This window comes from Python bivittatus, unplaced genomic scaffold (genome assembly GCF_059951505.1).
Source record: "Python bivittatus isolate LINGU-HERP-01145 unplaced genomic scaffold, Pbiv_v1 ctg000020_np1212, whole genome shotgun sequence".
In the NCBI taxonomy this organism is placed as follows: Eukaryota; Metazoa; Chordata; class Lepidosauria; order Squamata; family Pythonidae; genus Python; species Python bivittatus.
Genome location: NW_028277030.1, coordinates 110,109,796 through 110,126,485, shown reverse-complemented (window position 1 = coordinate 110,126,485; position 16,690 = coordinate 110,109,796). Strand labels below are relative to the sequence as shown.

General features: G+C 37.2%; 1 long non-coding RNA gene across 2 annotated transcripts in view; it reads left to right on the top strand.

Annotated features, from left to right (window-relative positions):
- Positions 1-454: 454 nt before the first annotated feature.
- LOC112542243 (uncharacterized) overlaps positions 455-16,690 on the top strand; it is a 54,898-nt gene continuing 38,662 nt past the window's right edge. For both annotated transcript variants that reach the window (XR_015797241.1, XR_015797240.1), the window contains exons 1-3: positions 455-614; positions 2,771-2,936; positions 14,572-14,669. This is a non-coding gene — a long non-coding RNA (uncharacterized LOC112542243). The remainder of the gene's footprint in view (positions 615-2,770; positions 2,937-14,571; positions 14,670-16,690) is intronic.

Genomic DNA, 16,690 nt, shown 5'->3' with positions numbered 1-16,690 from the left:
GATTCTTCAGGATATTAATACTGATCATCTCTGATTCAACCATTCCTTTGCCGATATGAACTCGTACGTACAGCGACAACCTTATCTGTAATATCCACTACCTCTATGCAGCGCTGTTAAAGAACTTCCCGCAGTCATAGAGATCGGGAAAAGGAGAAGCGCTGCGAAAAGCCTTCACGTCCGGTTCCTGATCACGGTGAAGTAGCCGTCTCGCTCCCGTGTTTGCAAGATACCTCTATCCAGGCGTCCCGCCGGAGATGCTGCCGTACTATTTAGCCTGCATCAGCTCTCCTAAAGTAAGTCTAGGGCTATGCTTGCTTCTTGGATTAATCGCGTGGTGGTAGAGACACTTGTTATTTTTTTCCTCCTGCTCGCTTGAGGTCGTTGTTTCTATCCGGAACGTTTGTAGCGACCACGTGTTTTTCCCGGACCACTTAAGGGAAGAGGCTCTGGGTTGGGAAAGATGGCGAATGCTATCGGGGTTTCACGTGGGGAGGCAGATTCCGCCGCCCCGGTAACGGCAGAACGTGATATCCTTGTCGACTCACGGAGGGACTTGCTCTGTTTAAGCTGGTTAACGGGCTAAGTCTGGGGCCCCTGAGGAGTAACGGAGGGTAAAAAACAATCAACCTCTTTCTTTGAACGTATGAAGGTTGGCTTGGGAGGAAATTGTGTGTTTGGGGTGCTGTCTCTTAACAGCCCTCGTCTTCCATCGCATTCCACGTCCCTTGATTATTTTTGGGTCTGGCTCACCCATTCCCCCATTCCACGTCGTTCCGTGTTACTCCGTTTTCTGCTGCTGATTTCTCTGCCAATCGCTCATTACTTTACAGACACCAATATCTTGAACATTATTGCCTTTCTAAATTCTCCTGGATTTTAGGAAATGTTAACTCTCTATTCTTTATTGTTTATATAAATTCCTAGTGCTAGTTGTTATAACCGAGTTGGTCTATTATCATTTAAATTTATTATGGCCACCCACTTTGGAAGATTCTGGAGTGAACATATAACGCAGAACTATCTGATGATGTTTCACCTGCACGAATGCATCTAATTTTAGCAAAACGCTTTTTTTTTCCTTTAATGACAAAGACAGTCTAGTACAGGCAGAATAATTGAGGCGTCTCATGAGAATGTATTGTAACTCAGTGTTTTGCATATCACTAAAAATGGCACTAAAATTGTCTTGCCTGTTGTGTGTCTCTTGCAACTTAAGGGTGCAGGAAATTGAGACATCTGACATGCTGGAATTCCTATAAATCATTTTACATTTTCAGGTCAGAGATTTATTGTGATTTGCTGTTTTCCTCCAACCCCACATAATTCTGTCAGTATGCATTCATAGCACAAACCCTCTGTGGAGCTCGCAAACTACAATCCATATAGTAAAAGTTGCAGAAGGAGAAGCAATAAATAGGAAGAACTTTAATTATTTCAGCTACATACATTTGTACTTCAATAACAAGTATGTAGAGGTTAGGCAATTGGTGTCTTTCGGATGTTTTAGACTCTAGATTTCAAGACTGGGTATGCTTTGAAAATGATATAGAAGAAGTTTAAAGGAAAAAGTGTTTACAAAATATTCCAGGAGGCAGGTCAAAGCGAAGGGGCAACCAGGAAAAAAGCATGGAAAGCAGGAATTCATTGAAAGACTGAGGATGTTGGAGTTGAACAAAGTTCTTTCTCTGATTTATGTTTGTGACAGAATAAGATTTTATTTTATAACTTGTTTCATATTAATGTTTTTCTTAAACCCAGGCTAGGCTATATGCATTTAGGACTAGCCTTCCTTGTCATGGCTCCCTCTGGTTATGTTGCACTACACTCCATAATTTCTAGCCAGTATGTTTGATGAATGTATTGCTTTTGATCAAGGTATTAAAAAGATAGCCTCCCAGTACTCTCCAACAGTCATTAAGATCCCCTGGGGAGGCCCTGCTCATTGTCCCATTGGGGACATGCTACAGCCAGAAGTACAGTGTTCTGAGGTATAAAATCCTAACTTTGGAACTAACTCCCAAGGGGTTTGGGACTGACTCTTGATACTGTACTGTTTTATTTCAGAAAAATGTTCACTCAGGCATTTGTAAGATAACTGCTGTTCCAGGATCAGGCAATCTTTTGAATTGTCCATGACTACTCTTTTCTGTTTTTAAAATGACCTTTGTTGTAATTTGTATGTTGTGATGGCTTTATGTAAGACTTAACTTTGTAAGCTTCTCTGGATTCTCCTGGGAGAAAGAGACATATAGAAATAAACAATGACATATAGTAGATATAATAACAGTACTACTGTATAAAGGAGAGTCCTAAATTCTCTTTATAGAGAAAGCACTGCCCAGTCATGCTTGGAAATTGCCTATACTAGAACAATTGCTTATTTGAGATGTAGTTGCTGAATTGGATTGCATAAAATCATGTTCATTTCAACCTCATTTGCTGTACAGATTCCAACGCTAGATGTCAGTGTTGTAGTTTTATTTCTTTTAAATAAACCAATGCTTCTTTCTAATGTCCTGTCATTGCCCAAAATGTTAATAATTTCAAAGTAAATTATTGAGTTATTTGTTTTCTTACAATGACTGCTGAGGATAAATTGTTTGCAGTGCACAGAAGGCATTCTAATAGTTACCCTAAAATTATGCTATGCTATACTTGATTGTGCCAGGTCTTTGAATTAATTTCTTAAATACTTGGAACAAAATAGTTTTCTGTGGTTAAGAATGTGCTATAAGTAATAAGGAATTGAGCATGCCTTTTCTTTTAGGATCTGAATGAAGCCCAGATGTTCCAGAAAATAACTTTATATTTGGTGCCCTGGAGAATTTACAGAGAAGATGGCAGTGAACATAAAACCTTGGACACCAAGTTAAAGATGCATAAAACATAGGCTGCTGCCATGGTTCCAGCACTTAATTAAAGGATTTCCAAGGGTAAGATGAACTGGAGAGGAGGGTCCAGAAAGGGAAGGAGATAGAATAATCATAGCTGTTGCATTCACCCAATACTATTGATATTAGAAACATGATGATACAGTTTGCTAAAATATAGTTCATGTATATATTTTATATATACAGTAGAGTCTCGCTTATCCGACATAAACGGGCCGGCAGAACGTCGGATAAGCGAAAATGTCAGAAAACACACAGTAACAATTGAGTGCGGTAAAAAAAAAAAAAAAACGGATCTGCTACGCCTGTTGCAATCGATTTTTGCTTTGCAACGCCACCGTCAGGAGCAACAAGAAAGTACACTCACGCTCGCAAACAAGCGGCACACTTTTCTCGTCGCCGATTTATGCGTGGTGTTTTTTTTCGGGGTGACGGATAAGTCGGAATGTCGGATAAGCGAAGGTCGGTTAAACGAGACTCTACTGTATATTTATAGTTTTAATGTCTTTGCAAGCCACCCAGAGTCCCCTATTGTGGGGGAGATGGGCGGGGGAGAAATCCAATAAATAAATAAACAAACATTTTCTACATATTTGAAGTATATGTTGTTTATTTCCTTTATACTCATAATGCCACATTTTCCAAGAGACTCCTTGCAACTTATATAATATGTTAAATGTATATAACAAATAATAATGCTATAAATGTTACTATGATTGTTATTTATGTCCCACAACTGATAAGATCTTAAACTTTAAACAGGTCCATTTGAACTTCCCTCCTAAATATTAAGAGGGAGGAAATCATGTGCATCTCCATGGAAAGGCTATTCCAGAAGGTAGGGGCCATTATTGGGAAGCACTGACTTCTGGTTCCTTCCCCCAGCTGCTACTGGAGGGAACCCTCAGAATCTCTGGTGTTATATGTGAAAAACGGCTGTCGCTGCTAACAGAACAGCTGTTGTATTTTGCACCAGCTGTAGCTTCCAAATAATCTTCAAAGACAGTCATATGTAGAGCATTGTCAAGATACATATGAGCATGATTCATGGTTGCCAGCATATCCTTCAGAAAAGCATCTAAACAATATTAAGAATTGCCACCTTTGTCTGGATTTTTCCTATCATTTTCAGAAAAGAGCCATTCCCGTGACTATTCCTCAGTACGGCTGCTTTCAAAACAGCATTTTTATTACACTTTGAACTTAACTGGGAAATTGTGAATCAGCTTTAAAAATGCTTGCTTAAATGTTTCAGCTTTCATCTTCTGTCAGTAATTTTTTAAAAAAATTTTGAGGCAATGGAAGTCAAGGCAATAGTTGTGAAAATGCCAAGGACACAGAAAATTCTCAGACAGTAATATCTGTCATATTATACCTCTGAGAGTATGAGGAAGTCTCAGGGATTTAGCAACTATGAAGCAAAATGTGGAACTGGTTAGTGATTTTGTTTCTTGTTTTATGTTTTTAACGTGAATGCTACCTCATACCTGAACACCACCCAAAGATCTGTGGTTCTTTTAAGAGTGCAGTAGAAGTTCAGTAGTTTAAAAGTACAGTAGGATTTTTTATGCAACACTTTCCATATGTGCTGTTGGATAATAACTCCCATAATCCATTGACAGCTGTCTTGGTAGCTGTGGTTATAGAAATTATAATGCAGTACATCTGGAAGCTGACAGGTTGGGAGAGGCTGTCCTAGTATTTTAGAATTGGCTGTTCTGATGGAATGAGTGTCCAGTCTCAAAAATTGTTCAAGATAAATTTAATTCTTTAATTATGCTTAAATGACTTTCTTTAGTAGTAGCATGTTGCAGTAGAGAGTTGTTGCTAAGTACCTCTCAAATTCTCTTTCTCTAAATTGAAAAAGAAAGATAAAAACTAACAAGAACTAATATTTAAAATGAAGAGAGAAGAAAAAAGGAGATAAGAAAAGAACAAAGCTAATATTGCAGAAAAGAAAAAAAATAAAAATAAATGATTTCCAATTTTCTTTTACAACAGTTATAAATGTAAATTAACCTCTTACTGTATGGTTACAGCATTGCTTACATTTTTTCTGAAATCTATTTTTTTTTAATAATCAAAACCATACATCATCATTTCATTTTTTTCCGTTTCACACAAAAAGTCAATAAGGGGTTTCCAGTCAGTATTAAACTTAGACAATGTCTTATTTCTAATTAAAGCTGTCAATTTGGCCATCTCAGCAAGTTCCATTATCTTCACCATCCATTCCTCCATTGTGGGTAAAGTCAAATCTTTCTACCTTTGTGCATACAATTTGTATATGACAACTGCAGTGAAATTATTGTACCATGGAAATCAAGTTCCATGATTTTTTTCCAACTGTTTATCCATCAGTCCCAAAAGAAAAGTCTCTGGTTTCAACTGTATATTAATCTTTAAAATCTTCTGTATTATTATATATAATTTAGTTCAAAGTTTTCTAGCTTTTTTACATGTCCACCAAGCATGATAAAATGTCCCTTCTTGTTGATTACATTTCTAGCATAAATTTGAAGTAGACATTCTAAACATTTTTTTCTGATGACATGTACCAACGATGCATCATTTTATAAAAATTCTCTTTAAGACTATAACATAATGTCAATTTCAGTCTTTTCAACTACATATTCTTCCACTGTTCCATTTGTATATTATAACCAAAGTTTTTAGCCCATTTTATCATACATACTCTCACTTGTTCTGTTTTAAATTTCAATAAAAATTTATACATTTTGGCAATAACGTGTACACAATTCTGTTTCAAATTCAGTCTTACAATGTTCAGAACCAAAAGTTCTTTTATCTACTTTAAATCTTTCTAATAATTATACATAAGAAAACCATTGACATGTATATCCTTCTACCACCAGCAATTCTCTTGATTTTATTTTACATTCTGCTTGACAAAATTCTAGTATGTCAGAGTAAGTTAACCATTTATGCTTAGTTATCATTTCTCTTCTATAAAATGCTTCTTGTGCTGTCAGCCACAAAGGTATTTTCGGGTACAACCTAGGTTTATATATGTTCATATTCTCAGTATGGCACGTCTAACAAAATGATTTTTAAAATCTACATTAACCTTAGCTTTATTGTATCATAAATATCCATGCCACCAAATCTCAAGCCATGTCCTTTTAACTCCAAAAGCCTTCTGTTTCTCAGCAACATCCATTCTTTCATCCAAACTAAACAACAAGCTGCAAAGTACAATTTCAAATCAGGTAAACCCAATTATCTTTCTTTTACATCTTATAACACCTTATATTTAACTCCTGGGTTTTTTCCTTGCCACACAAATTTAGATATATCTGTCTACCATTGTTTAATTGGTACATCAGATGTCCAAATGGTTATTGTCTGGAATAAAAGTAACATTCTAGGCAAAGCATCCATCTTAATCACAGAAATTCTACCTAACAATGACAATTGTGTTTTCTCCCATCTTGATATACTTTTTTAAATTTCATCCCAGGTCTTAACATAGTTATTTTGAAACAACATAAAATTCATATTTGTCATATTAATACCCAAATATTTAATCTTCTCAACTTTAAAACCTGTTTTATTCATCAGATCTATTTGATCTTGAATCTTAATATTTTTTGTCAACATCTTTGTCTTCATGTTAATCTAATTCTTTTAATTTTCCCATTAATATTTCAATTCCCTTTAAAGGATTTTCTAAAACCAGCACCAGGTCATCTGCAAAAGCTCTTAGTTTATAAGTCTCTTTTTAAATATTTACGACCTCTCATCTTGTCTTATATCTCTATTGAATATTTCTAGAACTAAAATAAACAGAAGAGGAGACAATGGACAACTTGTTCCTTTTTGTATCTCACATGGTTTAGTTAAATCTCCATTGACAATTATTTGTGCCTTCTGTGAAGTATATATCGATTTTATCCATTTTGTAACGTTCTCACCAAAGTTCTGTTCTTCCAAAATTTTAAATAAAAAGTCCAGTTCAAATTGTCAAAAGCTTTCTCTGCATCTAAAAAAATTAATGCAACTTGTTTTTCATTATGCTGTTCAAAATATTCTAGAATATCCAGCACAGCTCTAACATAATTTTTAATTGTCTTTTAGGCAAAAACCCATATTGATCTTCATGAATAAATTCTTGTAAAATTATTTTCAGTCTATCAGCTAGGATCATTGTGAACAATTTATAATCATTATTAAGTGGTGATATTGATCTATAATTTCTTGTCAAATTCTGTCCTTCCTTAGGTTTTAATGCTATATTTATGTCATTCCAAGTCTTAGGAATTTTTCTTCCCTATAAGATAAAATTCATTGTGTTTTTCAAAGGTGGTAAAAGTTCATCCTCAAAGTATTTATAATAAGAACCTGATAATCCATCAGGCACTTTTCCCGATTTAACTTTTTTTATAGCTTCAGAAACCTCTCTTATTATTATAGGTCCATTCATAATCTGTCTTTATTTCTCTGTAATCTGGTAAATTTTGTTTTTTTAAATACTCATCTCTTTTCTCCAAAGGAATATCATGTCCTATATACAGATTGGAATAATACTGATGAAATGCTTTTTGTATTGCCATATTATCTGTTAATACAGTGTTTCCCTCTTGAAGTTTCAATATCATTTTCTTTTCTTTTTCTTAATTTACATGCTAACCATTTCCCTGGTTTATTTAAAAATTCAAGTTTTGCTTGCTTTGCATAGTTCATTTTTATTTCCATTTCTTTTACTGTTAACATCAACAACTGTTGCTGTAAAATTTTAATTTGATAAGAGATATTTATCTTCCCTGAAGATTTCTTTAATTCTTCTTTTCTTTTTATCTCATCTAAAATAGCCTGTGTTTTCTCTTGGCTCTTCTTTTTAATTTGAGTATTATATTATATGAAATATCCTATCATAAAAGCTTTACTTGCAACCCAAACCCTTCTTAAGTCAGTGCCCATATTTAGATTATTTGCAAAAAATTCTGTTAATTTCTTTTTACAGTGTTTCACTATTGCTTCCTTCTGTAACAACATTTCATTTAATCTCCATCTAAAAGTAGTAACTTTCCTTTTATAAACCAAACTCACAGGGTTGTGATTGGAAAAAATCTTTGGTAAAATCTCTACATTAGAGAACTTAGTGGCTAGATTCTTTGAGATCCAAATCATATCTATTCTTAAAAAAAATACAGAGCATTTGGAATGTCTTTAGACCCCCTTCACTTTTTTCAATTTTGTTATGTTGCAGCCTGATACTACAATCGTTCAAATTCATTTTTTTTCTCATTAATCTACACTCAGTACCCCCTAATGACAAAGTGAAAACAGAATTTTAGAAATGTCTGTAAATTTATTAAAAAGGAAAAACTGGCATAAGTATCACATTGGCATAAGTATTCAGACTTTACTTTTACTTTGGTACTTTTACAGTACCTTTACTCAGTACTTTGTTGAAGCACCTTTGGCAGCAATTACAGCCTCGAGTCTTTTTTGGTCTGACGCAACAAGCTTTGCACACCTGGATTGGGCAATTTTCTGCCATTCTTCTTTGCAAATCCTCTCAAGCTCAATCAGGTTGGATGGGGACCATCGGTGGACAGCCATTTTCAGGTCTCTCCAGAGATGTTCAATAGGGTTCAAGTCAGGGCTCTGGCTGGGCCACTCTAGGACATTCACAGAATTGTACCTAAGCCATTGCTGTGTTGTCTTGGCTGTGTGCTTAGGATCGTTGTCATGTTGGAAGGTGAACCTTTAGCCCAGTCTGAGGTCCTGAGTGCTGTGGAACAGGTTTTCATTGAAGATATCTCTGTCCTTTCCTCCATTCAGCTTTCCCTCAACCCTGACCAGTCTCCCAGTCCCTGCTGCTGAAAAACGCCCACACAGCATGATGTTGCCACCACCATGCTTCACTGTAGGGATGGTATTGGGCAGGTGATGAGCGGTGCCTGGTTTCCTCCAGACATAACGTTTAGAATTGAGGCCAAACAGTTCAATCTTGGTTTCATCAGATCAGAGAATCTTGTTCCTCACAGTCAGAGTCCTTCAGGTGCTTTTTTGCAAACTCCAAGCGGGCTTTCATGTGTTTTGCACTGAGGAGAGGCTTCCGTCTAGCCACTCTGCCATAAAGCCCAGATTGGTGGAGGGCTGCAGTGATGGTTGTCCTTCTGGAACTTTGCCCCATCTCCACACAGGATCTCTGGAGGTCAGTCAGAGTGACCATCGGGTTCTTGGTCACCTCTCTCACTATGGCTCTTCTCCCCCAGTTGGTCAGTTTGGCTGGGTGACCAGCTCTTGGAAGAGTCCTGGTTGTGCCAAACTTCTTCCATTTGAGAATTATGGAGGCCACTGTGCTCTTGGGAACCTTCAGTGCAGCAGAATTTTTTTTGTAGCCTTCCCCAGATCTCTGCCTTGCAATGATTTTTATTTATTTATTTTTTATTTATTTATTGGATTTCTCTCCCGCCCATCTCCCCTACAATAATCCTGTCTCTGAGCTCTGCAGGCAGTTCCTTTGACCTCATGGCTTTTGCTCTGATACAGTATGCATTGTCAGCTGTGAGGCCTTCTATAGAGAGGTCTGTGGCTTTCCAAATCACGTCCAATCAATTTAATTTACCACAGGTAGACTCCAATCAAGGTGTAGAAACAGCTCAGCAACGATCAAGAGAAATGGGAGGCACCTGAGTTAAATTTCAAGTGTTGTTGCAAAGGGTCTGAATACTTATGCCAATGTGATATTTCAGTTTTCCCTTTTTAATAAATTTACAGACATTTCTAAAATTCTGTTTTCACTTTGTCATTATGGGGTACTGATAGATAGTGTAGATTAATGAGAAAAAAAATGAATTTGAACGATTGTGGTATCGGGCTGCAACATAACAAAATTGAAAAAAGTGAAGGGGGTCTGAATACTTTCCAAATGCACTGTATATTTCTTTCTGAAAAATAAGTATGTTCTTTAGAGTTACCGTTTTTCTGTCTCCATGCATCCACTAGCCCTACATTATCCATCAAATGAAAAAAGACATTTGGTAATTTATCTGGAGTAGTTTTAATTTTTTTTTATTTGTTATCCTGCCTTTATTATTTTTATAAATAACTCAAGGTGGCGAACTTACCTAATATTCCTTCCTCCTCCTATTTTTCCCACAATAACAACCCTGTGAGGTGAGTTGGACTGAGAGTGACTGGCCCAAAGTCACCCAGCTGGCTTTCATGCCCAAGGTGGGACTGGAACTCACAGTCTCCTGGTTTCTAGTTTGGTGCCTTAACCACTAGACCAAACTGGCTCTCAGATTTTTCTCAGATGTTCTATCCAACTGTGGGGAAATCACTCCATTCCAATCCCCCATCAACAGCAATTTTCTCAAGAAAAACTTATTAATTTGTCCAAAAGTCATTTGTAAAATGTCGCTTTATCCTCATTTGGGGCATAAATTCCCAGTACCATACTCTTAGTCCCGTGTAGTTCAACTTCCACCCAAACAAATCTACTATATTCATCAGTCAATATAAATTCTGGTTTTAGTAGAGGATTAATGTACAAAAGAACTCCGTTTCTTTTCTTTTCTTTTTTTTTAGATCCTGCTGAAATAAATTCTTCACCCAATTTTTTATGAATATTTTATATCTTTCTTCCTAATATGAGTTTCTTATAAGCAAATTATATCTTGTTTCAATTTTTTTAAGTATTTTTTTCTCTTTTCGGGAACATTTGCTCTATTTATATACCACGTTAGATATTTGTAATCCATAGTCAAGCCAAGAATTTAGAAAAGTCAATACCTATGGCACCCAATTCAGTGACATCTCTTTGAGAGTCCTTTTTCATCTGTTGCAATTGTTGTGAAGTCTCCCCTTTCTTCATTTGGACCTCTTCCAATTCTCCTTTATATTTTTTCCAAACATTTTCTCACCTTTTGAACAAAATTCAGTCAAAATCTCTGCTGTTTAAAAGTAAAAATCATGCCCTCTAATTTATCTCAGTGAAATGTTTTTTCCTTGCTTTAATTTTTCAGTCAAAAAGGCATATTCTTTTCTCTTATGTAAAAGTCTGATAGTTATTTCTTTTAAAATAATTATATCTGCATTATCAATCTTAAACCTTGTATTAAAATGCTGCTGCAGAATCTGATCCCTTGTCTTTTTCCTCACAAAAAGCACCAAAATATCCCTGGGAACGTTTCTTCTTCTCGCAAATTGTGAATTTATTCTGTAGAATTTATCAATCTCTGCCTCAGTATCATCCTCCTCCCAATCCAAAAAAGTAGCCAAAATTTGTATAATTCTTTCTCTAATATTTTCATCAGAGCTCTCTGGAATAGCTCTGCATCTTAAACAAAATTCATTCTCTCTCAATTCCAGTAAAGCCAAATTATCAAATTGTCTCTCCAATTCTCTATCAATAATTTCTATTTTATTCTCCAAAATTTCCATCTTATCATTGCTTTGTTTTATATATCCAGTCATTTGTCTTACCATTTTCCATCTTTTCAAATCTTTCATCTATTTTCTTTTCAAAAACTGTAAATTTAGCCTCATGTGATTGAAATCTGTTTTCAAGTTGATCAAACATATTCTGAAGTCTATCCAATGGAATTGCCTTCTCTGCCAGCTGTTCCAAGGAGCCCCTCATTCCCTCCATTCGGGCAGCTTTCCAAATCGTCATTTTATAATCCAAAAATAAAAGGCTCACACAAAGATAAAGTAAAAGACAATTTCTCCCCCCCTTTTTTTTCTTCTATCCTCTTGTGCCTTTGATGCTGTAATTTGATGCTATAATCACACGCTGCCTCTATGTCTCCATAGTTACAAATAAGCAGTCAGTCTACTCATATTACTCTTATCTCTTATTTGTAAATGTAGTCAGTTAGCTACAGTCTTCTAAAAGGAAACAAAAAGCATTTCTACTGGGAGGTCTGGGTCAGTTGCTTAATTCATTTATGGTTTTTGCACTGCACTTTTGTAGAAAAGTTAATCTTTTAAAAATAACTTCCCTTTATCCATTTTAAACTTCCTTAATTCATCCCTTGTCAAGCTTTTTACCAAATATTTTTCAAAGTGTAAATCTTTAAGCCTTCTTTTATTTTTATAATCCAAAAAAAAAAAAAATTGAGACTCACCAGAAGGAACACTTATCTGTTGTAAAAAAAAAAACCTCAAACTATAAAATAATTATTTCTAAATGTGGCTAAGAAATAGGGATGGCAGGTCATAATGTTCTTACAGGCTGCACTATAGCTGTAAACATGGATGGAATCCTGTGCCTCCCAGTTATTCAACTCGCAAGCAAACCGCAGAAGCTTCCGTTCCTGCAGTTTACCTGCGGGGAGCAGCCATCCGGAAATCAGATGGGTTGATTTCACATTCTTGCCTTCTGGAAAGATTTCGGTGTCCAGCATTGGCCCTCTGGGCCCTGATTCTCTGCTACAGTGCCATCTCCGCTCCTCTGAAGATGATTAGACCACCATTAATCCCCACTGAAACATTGGTCATATTTTCATGATGCAGCTGACCAAGAGGAATTACTTTAGCCCCAAACAAATCTTTAATTAGTTTTAACTGTGTCAGTTGTCTTGGCTAAGTTAGAGTACTTGCATGACACATTAACAGTTCCCATGATCCAATTAAGTGTGTTATGACTGTGGTGAGGCATGTCTTCTGAATATAATTAACCTCTCTGTGCTCTTGAAATATGCCAGTCTTACTTACAGATATACTTGTTTAGGTTCATCACTGCAAAGCTTATCTACATATTTATTATCAGGTAATGATTTTTGATGCCATCCTAACAGTCTGGCCCAATGGCAAAGAAATTAATTCTATCTACTTCCCCTACATAAATACCATCAAAAAGTTTTACATTAATTTCCCTGACTCTTCATCCTAAAGTAAAATCCAGAAATTAATTAATGCTCTAGAATATAGTGTGCTTGATGATGCCATGCATGGCTATCATACTATTGATGTTATTCTAATTGAATATTTATTTATTTATTTATTTATTTATTTATTTTTATTTGGTAAATTTATAGAGCCACCCATCTCAGATATGTGACTCTGAGTGGCATAAGAAATTAAAAACACTAAAACAATACAACAAAATCACCAAAAGCAAAAGAATAAAAATCACTAAAACAACATTTAAAAACAATAAAAAAATCTGCAGGAGAGCACACTCAATTTCCTTAGCAATACAGCAGCTTTGCAGGCTCCATACCCTTGTTACCGGATCCCCAGGCCAGATGGCAGAGTCACATTTTCATCCCCTTCCAGAAGGCCGGCAAGGTTGGGGTCAATCTGATCTCAGGAAGAATGATATTCCAAATAGAATAGAGAGTAGTATTTTACCAGGTTGTTCAGTTTAGGTAAGTGTATCCCTTTAGACTTGGAAATATTTCTAGTACAACAATAATCTAATGTTGAGACTCGATAAATGAGACATTTTAATCTCTAATGTTCTTAAAGATCTTTGAGACCAAACTAAGCAAGGTCCCATGTGTTCTACACAAAATGGCAGAGCTGGAGTGCTAAGGCAGTTAAAATAGTAACATGCAGGCAGTAAGGCTTAGTTTTCCCATAACATAATCTTAGTAAAATTGCACCCTCCTTAAAGATTGTTTGGTCTGAAAGAGTAATTGCCACTTACGGTGGTATTTATCTTCTGGGATGACAGTTTGAAAAGGGATGTTCATTGGGTTTATGGCTGAAAAAGATTGACTCCTCATTAGATATTTGCTATTAAGTGGTTTATACAAGTCAAACATGCTGTGTATACTCAAGAAGATACAGTTTGCTTGGTTGTGTATTAAACACTTTGCATAATGATAACTGCCAAGTCCCTTCATACAGCACACGCCAATATACGACATTATGATCTCTCTCAATCTCAGTCATTGGAAGGCAAAAGTCTGGGTGGGAATTGAAGGCATATGGTATCGCATCTTGTGAAAATAGTAGTAGCCCACATATAGGGGAATGGGGTAAAAGCAGGGGCAAGTGACAAAATTTGTGTTGCAATGCAGACTCCATCCACTCTACTTCCATGTGACATCACAACACAAATATGAAGGATAGAGCTTCTGTCATGACAACAGTATTATCATAGTTAAGAATAGATACCTAAGGGTCCACAGTGACTCGGCATCTGTGTTCTTTGTCAGAAGCTATTCTCCTATTTCCCTCTATGTCAGCCTTGTATTAAGGATTAAATAACATGCCCAGATTAAATTTTGCAAAGAGGGAATTTGTTGAAGTAGGTGCCGAACTGTTGCCTAAGCAAGGCTCTACTTTTTTGGTTTGGTTTTGTGTAGAACAAAGAATCATTTGCCTAGTTGAGCACCCAAATGCTAGATTAAATTTTCAGTTGTGAAGTAACTCCTTTCTTTAGCTGAGGTGGGAGTTGTATTTTGAATAATTTATTTCAGTGTTTAGAAAGTCTGCTTGAAGAATGGTTGGTGCTAATGCAATTGGAAAGATTCACAGGTGAGCCCATTATATGAAAATTCACCCCATTGATCTGTGTTTGTTGCATGACCCTACAGAAGTAAAGTTAAGCATAGATGTATCCTCTCTCTCCTCCCCTAATATTGTCCTATATGATTTATCAGCTTTACTTTTAAAGAAATACTCTATAGACTGTGCCACATTTTTTAAATGCCTAATTCTTTTCCACATAACAATATTTATGATGCAGCTTGATAAAAAGCGGGAGTGGGAAATGATGTGCAGAGTGAAGCCAGATGTTACCAAAGGCAAAGAAATGGAGAGAAGCCTTCAGAGAATTGCCACGAGGTAAGAGTGTATGTTTGTGCTCTTGAAAACAGATCTAAAGGCATGCCTGAGTAATCTGTTTCTAATCAAATTGCACTCTTAAGAAGTGACTCATGGGAGTCAAATGATTTATACTTGGTTCTGTCTCATACTATATCAGATTCAACAAAAGATTTCAGAAGTCTCATGAAAGCTTATAATCTGGACAAGACTATAACATGTTAAGTGTTTGCCCAGGAGGAGTTCTGAGCCTGAGCTCATCATTTTGTTAATTCCATCCTTTAAAAAATATACACACAGATCAATCATTTCTCTCATTCTTTATATTTATCTAAAGTGCAGTCAGTCACCTCAACTTGCTGTTTCTGCAATCAGATTACTATCTTGCATTAACCTCCACATAGCTGTGTAGAGCCCATGTGTTCTCCTGATCATGTCATTGGTCTTACTTTAATACTCTTAACAGAAACTGCTTGAAAAAGCTAGCCTTCAAACTTTGCTTAAATGGATATGCTAAGTCACTAGTTGATTCATGAACATCCTGTGACATAGCGGTAGCATATTTTAAGCAGTAAATACAAAAATTAGTTCACACAAACAAGTTGTTTGTTTGTTTGTTTATCAAATTTGTCACCACCCATTTTGTTTAAACAACTCTGGGTGATTTACAAAATAGTTAAAATCAATTAAAATTATAATCTTAATAAATAGAAAATAAATAGATCCAAGGATAGATATAAAATCGGCAGTCACTCAGGGAGCGTCATCAAGGCACCAGCAACCCCCAGGATTGGGTAAGATTGTTGTCATCCCATGCAAGATGGCAGAGCCAGGTCTTTAATCCTTTCTGGAAAGCCGAGAGGGTAGGGGCCTGCTGCACCTCTGGGGGGAGAATATTCCAAAGTGCAGGGGCAACAGCAGAGAAGGCTCTCCTCCTGGGACCAGCTAGCCAACATTCTCTCACTGATGGGGTCTGCAGCATGCCCTCTCTGCCTGACCGGGTGGGACAGGTTGATGTGATGTGAAGATTTTGGTCTTCTATACAGGTAGTCCTCACTTAATGACCAAAATTTGGACTAGAATTTAGGTCGCTAAACAGTACTGTCATTAAGTGAATTATGTGACTGATTTGCTTAGCGACTGCAATCCTGGCAGTCTCAGTTGCCATCGTTAAGTGAATGCTCTGGTCATTAGGTGAGGCAACTTCCTGCTGACTTCTCACAATCAAGTCAATGGGGGAGCCAGCAGGAAGTTGCAAATCCCAGGTGCTGCCGGATGGGGGAGGAAACGAGGATGTCTGTGGGAGTGTCGGTGAGAGTGCACAGCAGCGTGGGTTGGGTGCACAAGGGCCTTGGAACTGCTTGGATTTTCAGCCCCAGAGTTGAGAGGCTTCTGAAGCCTCCTCACTCTAGGCTGAAAATCCTCTGCGGCTGAAAATCCTGCTTGGATTTTGGCACAGGGAACTTTCAGCCAGCCCCTAGAGATGAGAGGGAGTCTTCTAGGCAGGTGGCAGTGGCTTGCAGTTGCTCATGTGATCACCATTTTCAGTCTTCCCTGTCAGCTTCCCCAGAACGTCAGTGGGGAAGCCAGCAGGGAAGGTTGCAAGCCGCTCCCACCTGCTGAGAGGGCTCCCTCTCGACTCTGGGGGCTGGCTGAAAAAGCTCTGTGTCAAAATCCTGCTTGGATTTTGTGCTGCAAAGAAGGTGAAAAAAAAGGTTGGTAACGGCTTTTTCCCCTTCTTCCCAGTGTAAAGCCAGCCCTGCCCCCCACCCCAGGAGTTCCAAAGAGGCTTTGTGCTACTTTCAGCTCTTTTCCCCTTCTTTGCAGCACAAAGCCCTCTTTAGAGTAGGTGGGGGCGGGACTGGCTTTGCGCTGGGAATAAGGGAAGAAAAAGTCTGCTTTTGGCTTGTTTCTCCTTCTTCGCAGCGCCAAGCCAGCCCCATAGGGCCCAGCAGCTAGGCTGGGCATGCCTTGTCAGCAGTGGGAGCAAGAAGATGGCGAAGATCAACTGAGGCAAAGGAGCACAGGTGGCAGGGGGCCAA